Raw genomic sequence first — 6,000 nt, forward strand, 5'->3', positions numbered from 1 at the left:
CTCTGTAGCATGAACACCTTTGAAATGATCGAATTATCATGTCTCAGTCTAAGATGGAAATATCTTCCGCCAATTCAATTATATATTCAAGTGGATTACATTTAAGTTATCAATCTTTTGCCAATTAAGTCAATTATATGCAGAGAGTTACAGGACAAATAACTTTGGCATGTCTGTGTAAAGAAAAGGTACCTTATTCATGCCCATGTCGTAGAATGGCATCCGGTAACTCATCCATAAATAGCAGCTCACACCCTATGCTAAAGTATCTTCCCAGTAAGTTCCGCAGATCCTCCTGGACAACATTCTTGAATGCAATTACCATCGCTCTCTCAACTCTGTACCATCATGACTATAGCCAAAGACAAACCAATTGGAACAAAACCAGAAAAAACAACTTTGAACAACAAGGCATAATAAATAAATAAAAATGAATGAGGAAGAAGCTTTAGGAACTAATCCTCAAATGAAGAAAATGTACAACTCTTTGTGGCTCCTTTCACTATCAACCATCTCTTTTGTTTTTCGATGTCTGTTGTAATGGGTCGAGCTGTACATGATTATCTCGGTCGCAGATACAAATGTAAGTACACTCGTTGTGCACAGAAACATGTCATGACCTCTGTCATTGACTAATTGCCCAACTCAGTCCAATAACCATTAATCATAATAAAACAACTAATGGAAGAAATCCCAGACCTTACAACTACAGGATGCACCCTACAACAGCTAATCGACCTATTGTACTGAAAACATCGTCGCAAATCAGGAATATTGTGTAATCAACGAACAAGGAAACCTAGAGAATACTATTGTATTTTAATATCAGAGGAAAGCCAAAGATGTTATTAGCGGTAGCAATGAGGCGCATAACAAAATTTTCCTCTTCGTGGTTCTTTGAAGCTTCCTCTCTCTGATACCAGATTGAAGCAAGGTGATCTGCAATCGCAAAAAGGGGATAGTTGATAATACATGATTGTTGTCAGTAATAAAAAGTAACACTTTCATGCTGAACAAAGATGCAGAACAGTGATCACAGATAAAATTCTACAAATATATAATAACCTATGCAGTACAATTTAATGGATGAGCAGAGCATAGCAAAGTTGGTTACACATCTAGTACGAAAAAATACCTTTAATGTACAAATCTAGGAAAGATTATATAGTACACGGATGAACAGAGATCAGAGTAAACACATATGTTCTGTTTCTGTGGTACCTTGCGACTAAGGCAGGGAAAATAGTGTAACGTGATCAAATGCAGCAATATATTTAAACATAAACATGATTAAACCATATGGACTTGCACAAGACAAAGCATAGAGATTTCCATGCGCACAAGATCAAATGCAGCAAGTTTCATGTGCATGAAACAAAGCATAGAGATTCACTACTAAACCCTCACTTGAGTCTTTCCTAGCTTGTTCTGTCTTTCCTACCTTCTGAAGCCTCTTCTATGAGATTACCCAAGTTAACATATATGAGATTCACTTCTAAGCATATAGATCTCTGGGCCACAAGTTAACATATATGAGATTACCCAAGTGCATATATGAACATTGAGCAGCAAGAGAAATAGCCAATGACCCAAATCAGAGATATGTGAGTAAAATTGAGTATACCCATAGTTAGATATCACTCCATCTTGCATCACAACCATCCCGAAGGCATCAGCTGAAACTTCACTGCAGTTCGAATCACACAGATCATCATGGCATTGAGCAAAAAAAAATGTAGAGCAGGGAAGATAGATTTATGTATTGTTGAATAGTAAAACAATGTGGATTAGAGGAGCTGAGGGCTCTGAACCATGAAATTTGTTCATGAGAATAGGCAAGGAGGGAGGTGGATGGGGGCTTACGCATGAGTCAGGATGGATCAGGCAAGTGGTCATCGACCAATGAAGTCAAACTGGAGACGGCGGTGATCCTCCCTGATCCGCACATTCCTCTAGGTCCTTCTCCTGCTCGTCGTATTGTTCGCGACGGGGTCGATCTTCCCGGTGCGGCGGCAAGGCTAGGTCTTCCACTTAAGGAAGAAATCCACCTCTGTCCACGTCATGTTCTTCAACGGAGGAGGAGGAGGACCTGCAGCGTTGAGGATGGGGAACGACATGAACGAAAATGGTGGTGTTGGGGATCTCGGGGGGTGGGCGCAGCGTTGAGGATGGGGATTGAGGGTGTGGCGGCAACCTGCGCGGAGGAGAAGAAGGACCTGAAGGACCGCTCGATGAAGACGTCGTCGCCCGTCGACCTAGACCCTGCGTTCGTCGATGGCCCAATCGGCGACGGCGAGAGAGGGAGGAAACGGGGGAGAAGGCGGGGTCCGGCAGCGCTGTGGCGGCACCTGCGGTCAGATAGGGTTCGGTTAAGAGCCGTGAAAATGGGTTTAGTTGGGCTTGGCCCAGTTAGTTGCGCGCGCCGAGTGAACGACGAAGTGAAGGACGACCAAAATTTTGACGTATGGCTGGGTGGGCAGAATAAGGAACCACTTTAATCTTTTTAAGTAGTAGAGATTTTGCTCGTATTTGTTCGTCAGCTCAGTTGGTTGACAATGCCATAAATGGGCCGCGGCTTTTAGCTTACCATGAGCCAAGAAAGGGCTGGATCATTTCACAATTATATCACAAAAGGCCACACCAACTATTTGCATGAATGTGGAGACGCACAAGGAGAACTATGCTCAATACCGCACCTTCCGCACCATCATCAAGCAAAACAATTCCATAGTGAAGAATCAAAGCGACATGACGGTTGATGCAAGGCGTAGAGTGGGAGACCCAATTGTTCCCTCACCTCCCAAGAGTACGGATCACAAGTCTACTTCCACCATTCCCTATGATGAGTGGAACCTTTCCAAGTCATTGGAGATGTTGAATATATAAGCAAATTTCCATATGAAATAATCCGTACAAGTAATTGATAAATCATGACTATGAAATTAACAAATAAACTAAACGTGCAGTCTAGTAAGATAGATGAACAGATCATATCTAAAGTAGACAAATCGATCGCATCTACCACAGAAACTAGAAGAAGGAACTCTAACAGAAACTGAAAGAGAAACGACAGGATCACATACTTCGCAGCAGCGTCGTTGTCGCCCATGTTGAGGTTGTCGAAGAAGTCGCTGAGGTCCGGGAAGAAGTTGTCGGTGATCATGATGCCAGTAGTCGCGCCGGAGCGCTCCCCAAAAACCTGATTGCCCCTCACCCGTACAGGTTCACGAGAGGCAGGGTTCCGGAGGACTACTGTCCCGGCAGTCGGTGCACGCCGACGGATGGGATGAGGAAGACGAAGGCGGCGGCGCAATGAACTGGAAACAGGTAGTCGCATATGCGTCTGGTAAAGACTAGGGTTGGCGTCCATGCTTATATAGTGCGGTTCGAGAAGATCGTGGGACGCAGCCCACGTCCGAGTCAGCACAACCACGATCCAGAAAAAACGGAAGGCAAAACGGCTGAGTAACGCGTCCGTTAATGACTCGAAATTGATTACACAATTAATTTCCCAAACAACAAAAAGATAAGCTCGGCTCGGCGAGATTCCCGCAACCCGCGTCGTGTCGTGTCGTGACATGACGTGTCGTGACGAGGCGAGGCGAGGCGGGCGGCGGAGGAGGAGGAGTGCGCGAGGGCTCTCTCTCTTCTCACTCACTTACTAGGACTAGAACAGCCCACCTTATATACCACTCCAACTCTCTCCCAACTAGCAATGTGGGACTAAACTTTAGCCCCCACTAGTGCTGCCACTGATTATTGGAATGGGCCATGTGAGTTTCAGAATTTGGTAATGGGCCATGGGCCAGAGGCCAAATGCCCAAAATTCCAGCAATCCCCCACAAACTCTCATTGGTACATCTCATCAATAAGTTTCCAGAACATTGTTTTATATACCGGTATGTCGTGGAGACTGTTAAGTTGAACTTCCACTTAAAGCTTCATATTACACTAGATTGCAACTTGGATAGTGGACTATGCCTTGAACTACAAGTTTTCTGCGCACTAGCTTCATACAAAGCCTAGACCGATACTAGGCTGCCACGAGACTTCCTCGCGGTTTAGAGCTTATACGTCATACTCCAGGGCCTTTCATGAGTTTACTAGAGAGCACCCAACTCTCATAGATTGCGACGTTTAACAATCAGACTCATATAGGTGTGTTCTTCAAAAGATGTTCTGCAGGACAACATCTCTGCTAAAATAAGCCACTTAGAACACATTAAGATAATTATCAACCTGCCATGCAGATTAGGAGAGTATTGCATCTTACGGAGTGGTAAAATTGCTATAGGGATATATACTCTCCTCTCAGCTGACCAACAGCTTGTCTCCCAGCTCTAATTCACGGGATCTCCGATCACATAGAGTGGGTTACCACCGTGGGCAGCTCATAGTGTGGGTCTCATACCCATCTCCCTCGATGCATTTTCTATCACATTTCGTGATAGTCCCTTTGTGAAGGGGTCTGCCAGGTTTCTAGACGTATGGATATAATCCAACGCTATAACTCCGGAGTTTCTCATTTTCCTGACAGTTTTTAGTCTCCTCTTCACATGCCTTGATGACTTCATATTATCCTTAGAACTATTTACTTTGACGATCACAGTTTGATTATCACAGTTCATAGGAATAGCGGGTATTGGTTTCTCAACCACAGGTAAGTCCATCAAAAGCTCACGAAGCCACTCTGCTTCAACGGTGGCTGTGTCTAATGCTGTGAGTTCTGCTTCCATAGTTGACCTCGTAATGATGGTCTGCTTGCAAGACTTTCAGGAAACAGCGCCACCTCCAAGTGTAAACAAATAACCACTTGTGGCCTTAGTCTCATCAGCATCAGATATCCAATTTGCATCACTATAACCCTCAAGTACCCTTGGATACCCAGTATAGTGAATGCCATAACTCGCAGTGCCTTTCAAATAGCGCAAAACTCTCTCAAGAGCATGCCAATGAACATCTCCAGGTCTAGACACAAAACGGCTGAGTTTACTTATAGCAAAGGAGATGTAAGGCCTAGTGGCGCTAGCTAAATACATAAGCGAGCCAATGATATGCGAATATCGCAATTGATCTCTAGCAATTCTTTTATTCTTTCGAATTATCACACTAGGATCATAAGGCGTTGGAGAAGATTTGCAGTCGCTATACCCGAAGCGACTCAGGATCTTTTCCACATAGTGGGACTGAAGCAATGTAATCCCACCATCGTCATCCTTCAGCACCTTGATGTTTAAGATCACATCAGCTACTCCCAAGTCCTTCATCTCAAAACAACGAGATAGGAACTCCTTGACCTCCTTAATCACAGTAAGGCTGGTCCCGAATATCAATATGTCATCGACATAGAGACAAAGAATAACTCCCTCGCCCCCACCATGGCGATAGTATACACACTTGTCAGCTTCGTTTACAACAAAGCCTTCAGCGGTTAAAGTTCTTTCAAACTTCTCATGCCACTGCTTAGGTGCTTGCTTAAGCCCATACAAAGACTTCAGTAATTTACACACCTTTCCTTCTTGACCATCTACTACAAATCCATCAGGCTGCTCCATATAAATTTCCTCTTCAAGCTCTCCATTTAGGAAAGCAGTCTTAACATCCATTTGATGAATGAGAAGACCATGTGAGGCAGCCAAGGAAAGTAGTACTCGAATAGTGTTCAGTCGAGCTACAGGTGAGTATGTATCAAAGAAGTCTTCGCCTTCTTTCTGAGTATAACCCTTGGCCACAAGTCGTGCCTTGTACTTTTCAATAGTACCATCGGGCCTAAGCTTTTTCATGAACACCCACTTGCGTCCTACAGGTTTGCACCCATAAGGACGATCAGTAACCTCCCAAGTTCCATTAGCTAAGATGGAATCCATCTCGCTACGGACAGCTTCCTTCCAGTAGTCAGCATCCTGAGACGTATAGGCTTCTGAAATAGAAGTGGGAGTATCATCCACGAGATACACAATGAAATCATGTCCAAAAGACTTTGCAGTCCTCTGTCTCTTG

At 44.1% G+C, this 6,000-nt stretch overlaps 1 long non-coding RNA gene across 3 annotated transcripts in view; it reads right to left on the bottom strand.

Annotated features, from left to right (window-relative positions):
• The window catches only part of LOC127318462 (uncharacterized), a 41,065-nt gene extending 38,699 nt beyond the window's left edge, over positions 1-2,366 (bottom strand). The window contains exons 1-4 of one of the 3 annotated variants that reach the window (XR_007861885.2): positions 2,195-2,366; positions 1,864-2,089; positions 1,625-1,687; positions 193-939 (exon numbers count right to left, since the gene is read on the bottom strand). This is a non-coding gene — a long non-coding RNA (uncharacterized lncRNA). Of the gene's footprint in view, positions 1-192; positions 1,688-1,863; positions 2,090-2,194 lie in introns of all 3 variants that reach the window. The other 2 variants (XR_007861886.2, XR_007861884.2) reach the window with 2 other exon arrangements.
• Between the last annotated feature and the right edge of the window lie 3,634 nt (positions 2,367-6,000).

Source organism: Lolium perenne, chromosome 7, assembly GCF_019359855.2.
Source record: "Lolium perenne isolate Kyuss_39 chromosome 7, Kyuss_2.0, whole genome shotgun sequence".
Taxonomy (NCBI): Eukaryota; Viridiplantae; Streptophyta; class Magnoliopsida; order Poales; family Poaceae; genus Lolium; species Lolium perenne.